We start from the raw sequence: 12208 nt of genomic DNA, 5'->3' as shown, positions 1-12208 counted from the left end.
GTGCTGTCTGTTAGAAGAAACATAGGAATTGCTTGAGCACTGTGGTACATCAGTACACAGAAACCACTGCTTTTTTCTACTCAGTTGATGATGGAAAGGCTCCAGTAACGTTGGTCATGTCTGGTAGAAAAAAAAGGATGTAATTATTTCATATTTGAGGAGCTATCCATATTTTTGTATCCTGGCAATTGAGGATTTTTTTCTCCCCATCTTTCTAAGCAGGCTGTGGAGTCTTCTTTTAGCTGCATGCCACATTACAGATATTTGAGATTGAAGTGACTGCAGTGGAAGGAACAGCCGATACTGGGGAAAGAGCATCATAAATCATTCTTGTCTCTAAATCAGTTTGTCTCAGACTTATTTTTGTCTCTATTAAATTGATTCGAGTGTCATTCATGACTAGCCCCTGAGTTTGGTAATTTTCCATGGTGAAAGCTAAGATGGATAACTTTTTAATAGCTGTAAGAAAACAAAAATGATTGCATTGCACACATCTGGATTAACTGAAATCCAGCCTTCCAGGCAATCCGTTCTCCCTACTGCTATTTTGAGAAGTAATCAGACTGTCTTATTTAGGATTATTTTAAATACTCTGGGCTTATTTACAAGAAATATTATTTCATGATTTATAACTTTTGCAACCCTATTGACTTATATGGAGAGCTAGACAGTGTCAGACTTGTTACCATACTCAAAGATATGTTAATAGCAGCTGTCAGCACAAACAATACTCAAAGGACCGTCTTGGTGCATGGGTTCTTTGGTGGCTCTGCAGCCACTGGAGGCAAAGCATGAAGCCTAGCTGTTTACTTATTGTTAGAAGGCAAGAGGCTAATGCGTTCTTTCCAGGCACTGGTTCAAAGCTACCCTGCCACAACAAGGCATCTCTTTTTCAGAACATTTTGGGGGGTGTTTGTTTTAGGAGTCATTTTGCTATTTTATAGAGTATAAACACATGCCTGAAGCAACCTCACTGAAGGCAAAAGAGGTATCCTGAGAAGTCGAGGTCTTTTTGTCATACATACAATCTGTATTGTGTGAGGTATGTGGATAGCAGAGAGTTGGAAACTGGATGATCACAGGCTGCTTGTGTGGTAACTACAAAAGACACAATTCTGTGATACACAGTACTGGACACAATTTCCGACTAGCAAGTAAAACTGGATTACTTCGTTAGAAAATATGGCCACCTGGCTCAGCATTTGGTCTTATAGAATCTCTTGTAAGCTTATTGTTTCAGTCTGAGCTGAAGTGCATACTCCTAATTAACCAGATAGGAGATGGGAGCATTGCGTAAGTCTTAAAGCATGCCAGAGCTGTACAGAGGAGAGGAGATGATGCTGGTGTCCTACCCAGGAAGGCATCTGTGAAACAGATCTGATGGAATCAGCAAGCTTGGAAGATGCTTAAGTAGGCAGTGAAGGCTGCCTTTTATTCACAGCCCCTATGGCAGGAGCAGTCCTTTGAAGGAAAGCAGAGAATTGAAGGTTTTCTCTCTTTTTTTAAAGCAAGCTCCCCACTGGCAGAAAAAGACTGTTGGAACTTGACTGGATATTCAGAGGAGAGATGAAACAAGGCAAAGAATAAAGCTTATTTATTTAAATAGCACACAATTTTAGTTACCCATTTGATGTGCACAGTTGTCAAAAATCACCATAAAAACAGTAGTAACCCTCAGTGTTCACAACAGTTTGTATATTTGTAACATATGGTGTAGTGCATGGTATTGGTAGGAGGCATGTTTATGTCTTGGTCCCAGTTATATGCAGGGCTAGATGCAGCCGCATATTGGTAGGCGTAGAGAGGTGGAAGATGGCAGTGTTGCAAAAAGTGATGGTTCAATTCTTGCATGAACAGGAATCAGTGTTGAGAAGAGAGCTCTTGCTCTTGCAATGTACCCAACAAGCTTGCATGTGAGACTTCAAAGTTGCAGTGCTTTGTGTCAGCTTTTTTCGTATGTTGCCAGTATTTGCTTTCCTGTTCCAAAGCACTCCACTTGGCAAGCCTTCTGTTTTGATTGCAGCAGGGCTTTTCTTCCTGATGGCTTCTACCAATGCCAGTGCATACGCTGTTTGCAACAATTCTTACTGTTGTCCAGAGAAGTTACAGCTAGATTAGAGGCAAAGTGTAAAAGAAAAGAAAAATCGTGTATACAGTTTTTGTCTAAAGGGCAGTTGCACTGCAAGCTAGATACAAGCTAGAACTCAGATACAAACATCTGTGCCAATATGCTTCTGACAGGGCAAAGGTTTGCTAGAACAATCTCTCCTCTATATCTCTGCTGTTGCTAGTTCTCAAAATGCTCTGCAACATTTTAGAATCAACAAGGTGTCAAATAAAGATGTGAAGGGAGAAGAAAAGAACAGATTTTTCTGAATTATTCCATTTTGAAATCTCTCTCAAAATAAATTGCCTCCAAATCTTACACATTTTCTGCCATTTGCACATCCTAGCCTTCGTCATTATGGATTTATCTGTGGCTGGAAGGAAGCCAGTGAATTGTCCATTCTCGTTAGTTCTTTGGCTCTAAGGACTCCTTCTAGGGAATATTTGTTCCTCTTCACTGTATATGAACGGTTTGCTTTATCGTTTGCTGGGTGCACTAATCTCTGCAATATGTAGAGCGGTACACGTTGTATTGCTTTCTCTTCCTTTTAGAATTTGAGTAAGGTATCTAACCTTGGCACCTGATCTCTCTAGATTTGTAAATTTCCATAATTTCTTTTGCTTTATTGGCTTGGTCGTGCTCCTTATTTTTATATCAAAAGGTCTCTATGTTGGACATTATAGGTATAATATGATTACCAAAGTCTCCAGAGACCTTTCTCTTCTGCATCCCTAAGCAACTTCTCAAACAATTTCAGTGTGCTTTGGACGACCACATTCTGAAGAAGGAAAGAAAATGGAAGGATGGAAAGAAGAAAAGATGTGGGCAGCAGCGTGGAAGAGGAGGAGGAAAACAATCGGAAAATAAAGGTCATAAAGAAATGAATTTGAAAAGAGAGGTAAATTGCAATATTCTTTTAAATCTATAGACCTGAAGCTGAGGACAAAGCTTTATGAGGTGGTGTTGGTTTATGCAGCGAAAGACTGGCAAAACCTTCCAACATCATTCTTAGTTAGACTTAAGGGACTAAAATGTAGACGTTCACACACAGTCATGATCTGCGGAGTACTTCCCTTTACCTACTTTTCCTTCCAAACTATTCTTCACATGAGTTATTCTTATCAAAGTAAATTATCCTAATGATTTCAGCTGGGTGGCATGAGTGAATAAGGATTTTGCTAGATCAGACCCAAGTCAGTAGAACTGGAATAAATGTTTCCTCATTAAACTTCTATTGAGGAATTTTGCAGGTTGTTGGGTAATTAAATGAAGTCTGAGGCTGCCTTTCGGTTTTCAGGGTTGACCTAGGAACAGAACAAGGCTGTAGTGGTGGGGTAGGCCTATAGCTTTAATTAGGTTTTAGATCATTTTTGCCGCTGCTTTGTTAAGTTTTACACTCCTGTTCCTATGATGGATTCTCTAACGTTCTTTCTGCTGGATATTGCTTGGGGACCAGCCTTATAGCATACAGGAGCCAAAAGATGAGGCCAGCTCAGTTTCATTAATCTATTCAGTGCGTGCTTCCTGATCTAATTTGTAATATGAATCTTCATAATCCACTTAACGTTAGCAATATAGTGCCTCTGTAATCTTGACAGAGAGCAAAAGCTCTGCACTAGCCCTTACGTATGGTCCCATATCAACCAAACTGCATTTTACTGTGTATTACTGATGTACAGGAAGAATTATGACACCTGTAGGTCACAATTCTTTGAGCTGCTACTGCTCCCGACTTCAGTAGAAGCAATGAGGTAATGATAATTTTTAATGATTCTCAGCCAAAGGCAGGCTGTTCCTAGATACTTGTGGAGTTTCTAAAGGGAGCAGGGAGGGAGGAATTTGAATAATATTCATAGAAAGGTAGTAGCAGAAAAGGAGAAATAAATGGTTTTTGCAATAATTTCTAGGCTCTCAGTTGAAATTCAGCCTGAGTTGTTGAAATCTGTAATTGCTGCTATGAATGTGCAAGTGAATAAAGTGGGGTCACACTGGAGTCCCACCTGGCACTACCCAGTTAGAGGCCAAAGTAGACCTTGTGTTTGCATCCCAATGAATAATGTATTTGTGATGCTGTTGTTCTATACCTGCTCCATGAATAAAGAACAGATTCCAGCCTTCCTGGTTGTCAAGCTAGGCCTTTAACAAATATTAGATATCCATGTTGCAAAGTAGTTTTAAAGCATGAAGAGAGTCTTGACAATTTACCGTTCACTGACTTAGAAGAAGAAAGTGAGATGTGAGCTCTTCATTTTCTTCTGAAATAGTATCGTCACCAAGATACACCATAGCTACAGTGTAAAGATCTCTCAAAAAAATTTCAAGATATGGCACAAAGAGTTCAATAAACTATTGCAGGATAACTGGAAGGAATAAATTTGCCTGACCCAAAATGTAATTAAAAAGCAGAATTAACAGCAAAAGCGATGACTGTCATTTTGAAAAAATATAATGATGTAGATGATGACCTTGGGTTTGTCATCTCTCTTGGGAGATGCACAGAGCACAGTGCCACTAAACTAGAGGTTGCTTTTGAATGGATAGTCCAGAGCCAAGGACCTTTGCAATTCGTCAGTGATGGTGGGGTGAGTTCAGACTTCTCCATCTACTTCTTATAATATGCCAAAAATTTTTCAAGTTATACTTAATTTTGGGATCAGGTTAGGACCCATGTTCAGATGTTTTTGCATCAGTCATGTTAAATTAAATTTAGCATAGATTATAAGCGAGCGTTCTCACCATAACCTGCCTGACCTGGTTTGCCTTATGAAATCTGAATATATCAAACACAAGGTAGTCAAGATGTAAGTATAATCCTTCATTGGTAATCATCTTCCATTTTCCATTCAGTTTATCTTTCCAAAAAGTAAGCAACCAAGCTGCAATTTAGAATCATTACCTCAATGCCAAAAAAAAAAAAATTATCCTAGCATGCTGCATGGGCAACCTGTAGATATCAGTCAGCTAAGCGTTCACCATGTGTTCTGTTACCCTCACAACAAATAGTCACTGTTGCAGCATTTAAATCAAAAGCATGCTGAGAAATTTCTGTATTCATTCTCAGATAGAGTGCAGTTCAGCTCGTCACACTGTATCAAAATAGGTCTTTATCATTTACCATCTGGGAATATTACAAGCAAGTAATAATACAGGTATGTACACTCTTGGGGCATCCGAGAACATTTTTAAACCTCAACAATATTTCTGCTTAGAGTCTTAAGACTCTCTAGTATTTTATACCACAGGTAATGATGAGCTGCCTGGTGACTGTGCCAATACCAGGAAGAAAAGCGGCAGCCATTCTGTGGAGTGCACAGAGACCCCGTAAAGGCTGCGTCAGCTCCCCCTTCTAAGAACCATGCAGTTTACACACGGTGCATTTAGTGGTTTAGGATAGGTATTAGCATAGTCACTGCCATCCTAATATTACTTCATTATCTCATTTGTATGGTTCTGGATATCTAAGCTTATACTGGTGAAGATAAAAATTATTTCCTCAAAGCCACTTCCAATTTTCCAGTAATTTTGATTTTTGGCCACTTTGAAATGTTAGGAATTTGTAGTTGGAAGTGAGTGGTTAAGATTACAGAATGATTGTGCTTTCAGTGCTATGACATTTTCAGTGAGTTAGCCTCAGTGTTTACAAGAGACTTTCAGGGTTAAACCTACAAAGCTTTAAAGTGAATTGTAGCATTTGTATAATTCTCTGAGGAGAAAAAATGTTTTTGCAAAGTTCTTGGCATGACTTTCTTTGAAATTGTTAGAGCCTTTTATTTACCAAACAGTGTACATTGTTAAGAGTAAAACTTCCTCTGTGCTCTAGATTTTGGCCTAGTTAATCTTTCAGGAGTGCTGAAAACAGGGCTTTAATTAGCAATTTTATCAGTTAACCCAGTCACTCATCCCAGTGCTTATCTGATACCACGTCCGTGCAGACACTTAGGAACATCAGAAAAAGCCGACGTGTCAGTAGGACAGTTGAGAGGACTTCTGTGGCAGGGGGAAAAAAAGAGACCACAGAAATGGATGGTATTAAATGGAATTTGATACAAATCCAAAAGGAATTATCTCACCAAAGTAACTTAGAATAGGAGTGTATTTCTCTTGTATTTCTCCCTGATCTTCTATGGTATGTCATCCACAGGAATAAAGAGGAAGTTAACGGTCCCTTACAGCGTGAATGTGAGGCCTGGAGTGATTGAAGTCCTTCACTAGTTAGATGCTGACTGAGCTGAAAATGAAACTGCACTGATGCTCTCTTCACAAGAAGAGCCAGCTCAAGCCAGCATGCGGCTCTCAGCCAAAGTGCTCATTAAGCTCTCCTGCTGTCTTCAACAAAGATTTAGTGTGCAATCTTCTCTCCCTACGTGCCTCTGATTTTTTTTGTTTTCCATTTAAGGGAAAAAGGGTGTGTGTGTATGTGAACGTTGGGTGTCCGTGTTAGGGAAAGTGGACAGAAATTCATGCGTGCTTGTCTGTAAAGGGAACTGGGAAGAATAATGGATGACGATTTTCTGGTGGATGGTTGGAGCAGAGGAAACCCATGCTGATTTGTCTCAGGGATGAAAAGGGAAGACATCTTGTTTCCATAGGGTGAGCCTGTCATCACAGACCTCTTCTAGCAGGAAGTGGCTCGTGCTCCAAATCACACAGCACTCAATCATTGGTGGTAATTGCCGTGATAGTATGTCTGCCTGCACCTCGTGGACTATGTGACCAGTCAGGCAGGGCTTATCCTGTGGCGTTAGAAACTCTGGTGGTCCTCCAAAACAATTAAATAACAGTACCCGAGAATTTATATGGAAATTAAAAAATAAGCCAAAAAGCGACTCAGATGACCTGTTTCAGGTACTCCTGCTCAGTAATAAAGATGGAAAATAAAAAATAAAATCAGAAAATAAACATGGAAATACAGACCAAATTGCAAAGCACGAAGGCTATTTAAAACTATTTGAGAGAGAGCTGGACTTTCATTTTATTCTTCACCTTACTTCATTTGCATTTGCATCACTGAAGTGGTCTGTAACACTTTCTGGGTTCAATTTAGTCTTCCACGTGGTATCATTTGTGGTTCAGAATTCTTGCTCACCTCATTTTTTTCCCTAAACAAACATGTACCATTCTTGTAGTTCTAAAACTGTCTTGTCGGCAAAAAATCTGTAGCTCTCACCACTGCGAGGAAGTCTGATATTAAAAACATGCACTGCTTTGCTATCTTAAGATGAACCCATTAGCATGTGGCTGAAGAGTAAGTTTGAGAGAGAAATCGCGTTAAGAGGATGGAGTGACTACCTGGTGCCAAGAAGATATTTTATGCTTGCTCAAGCGGTTCTGATGAGTTGATAGCTGAAATGTTTATGCTTTTATTCACATAGATAGCATACTAAAGACGTCTATTTTAAACAACAGATAATCCAAGTGGTGCATTTAGTTTGTGATGTAACTGTGGCTGGTGTTCTAGGGCTTGTAGGGCCTGCTCCTGCTCTTATTGACTTCTAGCTCAGCTCTGCAAAGCTAGGCCCTTGACTTCTTTCCAACCTGAAAACAAAGGCAGACAACAAAAAGAGGAAAGACATCTACTGGCTGTAGATTTTGTGTTCCTGCTTCCAATGCAGAATACAAAGTGGAATCAAAGTAAAGCATTGTAACTGTTTTCAATCCACCGCTAAAATGTGTAAAGTCATGAAGAGGTCTGTTTTATAAATAGGAGATATAGGTCTCAAGAGTATTTTCGTGTGTAGCACTGAGATATACAGGAGCACATGAAGCCCAGTTCCAATCGGCTGTTAGATTTGATGCAAGAATTTAAATGTCCTCAGCAACTTCACTCTTGGGGATGCTTCAGTGTGGTTTCTCAGTCCTCGTTTCTTAATTTTTCTTAATGTTCTGTCACCTCTTTCAAACAGCCTATGGTCGCTAGCCTTAATTGCTCATTTCCCCTAACAGCACTTTTCTTGTTTTTCTCATAATACATAATGTTGTCACTACATTATCCTTTAAAAAGGAAAACAACATTTTTCTTCATGCCTGGGTCATTCCAGATCCCCAGCATCAGCCCTTGGCTGCCTATTGAGACCAGTGGTTTGTGTGTCCCACACTCCCAGTCTTTCTCTCTACCTTATTGTAATCTTAGAATGTGTGAGAGACTTTTAAATACAGAGCCTGTGTAAAAAGAGCCTGGACCTTTCTTGCAGCCTCTGGGCATTTTCAGCATTCAATGGAGGTGTATTTGTTTTGATACAGCTTCTCACACACTCTGAAGGCGCATTAAACTAGAGTAGTCAAAATAAAACGAGCAGAAAAGGAACAATAAAATATTTATTTGACATCTGTTTATCCTATACTTAACTGCTTTCTTCCTTTCCTAGAAATCCTCTTTCCCTGGAAATAGTAGGCTACTAGGTCATTATAATAATTTTTAGAAGGGTGTTACTGTACTTGCTATTACAGAAACACAAGAGGCTGGTCCAGCTACTTGTTTTTACGGTAGCTGAATTTATGCTTAGCTGTGGAGGGGGACAGTCACCTTTCCTTGACGCGCTTCCCGTGCAAACAAATTCCCAGTGTCTTTGTAGAAAAGCTAATTGAAAGATTAAGCTATGTAACCTTTTCAATCTTTCTACCCCAAAGCAACATTTTAGCGTGCCTCTTGTTGATTTCTGCAATAGATTAGATATAATAGTAATAGATGAAACCAGTGTTATGGGAGCTTCTCAGTTTATATCATGTAACCTCTATTTGCTGATGTTAGTTATTTGTCAAGGAGTGCGGAACAGTGACTACCGTCTGCCACGTCTGTCTGGGACTGCTCATGACATCCTATGATTTTGCTCTCTCAGGGCCCATCAGTTCTTGCTCTGGGTCTTCTCTGGTTTGCTCTCTCCTGTGACAGAGCTGTGGCTATTTTTTATTCCATCCCATTCAGAGAGCTAGTGTTAAAATTCCAAGGAACGTTAATAAATCCTTCACACAGCATTTTATTTCTTTCTCAGTTCCTTTCCAATTCCATTATTCTTCCCAGAATATCATGATCCAGACTTTGTCATGAAGCCTCCCAGCAAGAACCCTCAAACCAAATAAATAACTGAACAAGTTATATATAGGTTGGCCTTTACAAAGTCTGTTCCTGGACTCTTTATGCTTAGAGATATTAAAGCAGTATAGCAGTTTGGCCTACTACAGAATTATGGTTCAACTAACAATGTATTTAATTGCTAAAAGCATCAGTTGCAAGAATCTCAAAGAAGAGTACTTTGCACAGTACCTAAGAAAAATAAGTCATTTCAATTTATTAGATAAAAATACAGATACAATTGTAAAGTCTATTTTTCTTTATTCCATTTTTACCCCAGCTAGTCAAATCTTTTGTTGTTGCTGTTCTGATGAATTGTTTATAGTTGGGAGAAAAAAAACAAGCAAAGCCAAGTTTATATTTTGTAACAGTTATATGATGTTTTATAACATATCTATTTGTAATCAAGCCTTGAAAACACATCTGTTTGGAAAGATGCTTCAGCATTTTCTCCCCCTTTTCTTTAGAATTCTACACTGCATGTGACAGTTTCTCTCTGTTCCAGACAGGCACAAAAGCTGTTGGCGTCTGTCAAGGACATCTTAGAAAATGTTATAATTGAGGTCTTTAAGCTGTACCAAGTCTTATCACTGGCGTACTTGATACGGACTGAACTACTACTTGGTGCAATTTAAAGTCCTTGATCATAATATTCTCGTAACAGTGTCTCTCCTAGCTATTTCCGTAGCACTATGAACTGTCGCACTGTACCAAAATGAGATCTTAATTCTAATTCCATTTCCTTCTTAGTGTCCATGAAGACTGCCAACAGATGTGTGCTCTTTAGGCAAGTGTTTTGCATGCTGTGGACATTGGTTTACTACATACTAGTTGGAGATGTAAAGACATGCCAACTGAATGTGGAGGCGATATATCTGCTTGTTAGTTTGCTGAATGACTGGACACGGTTACAGCCTATCTTGTATTCCCAAAAGTATGCACGTTAAAGACATTTCTTGTCCAATGGGCATAGAGTAGAAAATACAAACACAGTAAGCAGGACACATTACAAAAATCCAATCATGGATAGTGGCACCTTGGTGGGCTTGTTGTGAAGGGAAGAATTAAAAGTGGGAGAAGTTTTAGCACGAGGTGATGGAATCACCAGCATTATAAGGGGGTATGCGTTAACAGGAATAACACCCTCATAGCAGGGAAAGGAGAAGAAGTCATCCAATGCATTCCTTTCCTATATCATTCATGAGGGATGTTTCTCTAAACTGTTCTTAAACACTCCGATGAGGCTGATACCATAACTTCCCAAAGCAACCAATTGACAGTGGTTAGTGCTAGAAGGTTCATCCTAATGCCTACTCAAGTATCCTTTGTGGCATTCCTTCTTCTATTGATCTTAGCAAGAGCCTAGACACCACATGATATTCTGTTTCCCCAAGTTCTCTCTTATCTAAGCTAAACAATCCCAGGTCTTTCAATCACTTCTTCCAAGTCATGTTTTTTAGACTTCTCTTTATCACTGTAGATCTCCTCTGGATTTTTCGTTCAGCTGGTCCATGTCTATTTGCACATGCTTGAACCTGTATTCCAGCTGAGGCTTTGCCACAGTGAAAAGACTAATTTGTGTTTTTTGCAGGCTATATGTATTTAAATTGCTGTTTAAATGCCTGAGAATTTGTCTTTTCCTAGCAGCATGACATTATTGACTCATGTGCAGCGTGTAGTCTGCTACCTGTTGCTCACTCTCCTGCATTTTTGCAGATGGATAAACCCTCCCTAAGATTACTAGCAATCCATCTTCTGTTGTATTGGATCTTTTATACTGCTTCTCCAAATTCTCAAGATCGTATCAAATTCCATCTCATCCCTCAAGGTTGATGTTAACTGTAAATTTGAAAAATAATTTATTTCATCCTCCAGGTCAATAAGAAAACCATGAATTATAGTATCAGCCCTATGGCGGACTCCTTCACAAGGCTCAAAAGAGCCTTCCGTGTTGATTCTTAACTTTTTAATATCAGCTGCCTGTGTATGTTTTCCTTATTAGTTATGCTCCTACTTTTTAGTCTTTTTTTTTTCAGACTAGGCCTGACCAAATGGACTACATTGGTCCAATGTAATATCTAGCTGGAAATGAAGGGGGCATGCGGTAGTTACCCATCCCATTCTGACCATCCCAGAACATCATTGGAAGCAGTGTCCACAGACTTACTCAAGTCAAGATAGGCAATTACTCTGCTTTTTCTCTGTCTAAAAAACTTCTTCAGAAGGAAGTTAAATAACTTGCCTTGAATAGTCTTGACTGTTGCTTATCTCTTTGTTTCTTCCAGGTGCTTACCATTTCCTTCATGATGGATGCCAGTTTTTTTTCTAGGAGAAGTTAAGCTGACAGGTCTATCATTCTCTGGTTTCTTTTACTATTTTGAAGGTAGACATCACACTTTCTATTTGTGGAAATTCATACCTGCAGGTATTGTTGTAAACTGCAATGCCAGTACTCCAGTCAGACTGAACTTTGTCACTAAATTTCTGAATTTAAGAAATTCTTTATACTTAAACTTTTTATATTTAGAAAACAGAAAGCACTAGTCTCTTTTTAAAAGTAAAGTGTTAAAGATTAGGGTTAAGATTATGAACAAAACCGGAACAGAGAATTTATTACCCAGTCTTATACAGTGACTAATCAAAGTATTAGCCTCTTCTGATTCTGAAAAGGCCAGATCATGGCTCCATTGAGACGAGAAATAGTTTTCATCTTTTCTTTGGCAAGACCAAGATTTTACCTAAAAGACTGTTCACACTATCTTTCCATGCTGTGCTTACTAGCTGAGAATGATCTCAGCTGTCATGATTCCAGCAATAAAGATCACTTCATTTCAGCCAGAGAACACTTTTTCCATTGTTGTGTTGCTGAATAATTAATGTTACTCTGCACTGAAGGCAATAGTTTATGAAAGCCACAAGGATAAAACAGCCACTCTCACTTCACTGTCAAATATGTCACAGCCCTTCCATTTTCAGTATAGCATAGACACCATTTAAAGGAATTTAAATATGTAGGACCGCTGAACTAAAGA

The sequence above is a fragment of the Struthio camelus genome, chromosome W (genome assembly GCF_040807025.1).
Source record: "Struthio camelus isolate bStrCam1 chromosome W, bStrCam1.hap1, whole genome shotgun sequence".
Classification (NCBI taxonomy): Eukaryota; Metazoa; Chordata; class Aves; order Struthioniformes; family Struthionidae; genus Struthio; species Struthio camelus.
The sequence above is the reverse complement of the archived record's forward strand: the minus strand, read 5'-3'. Positions refer to the sequence as shown.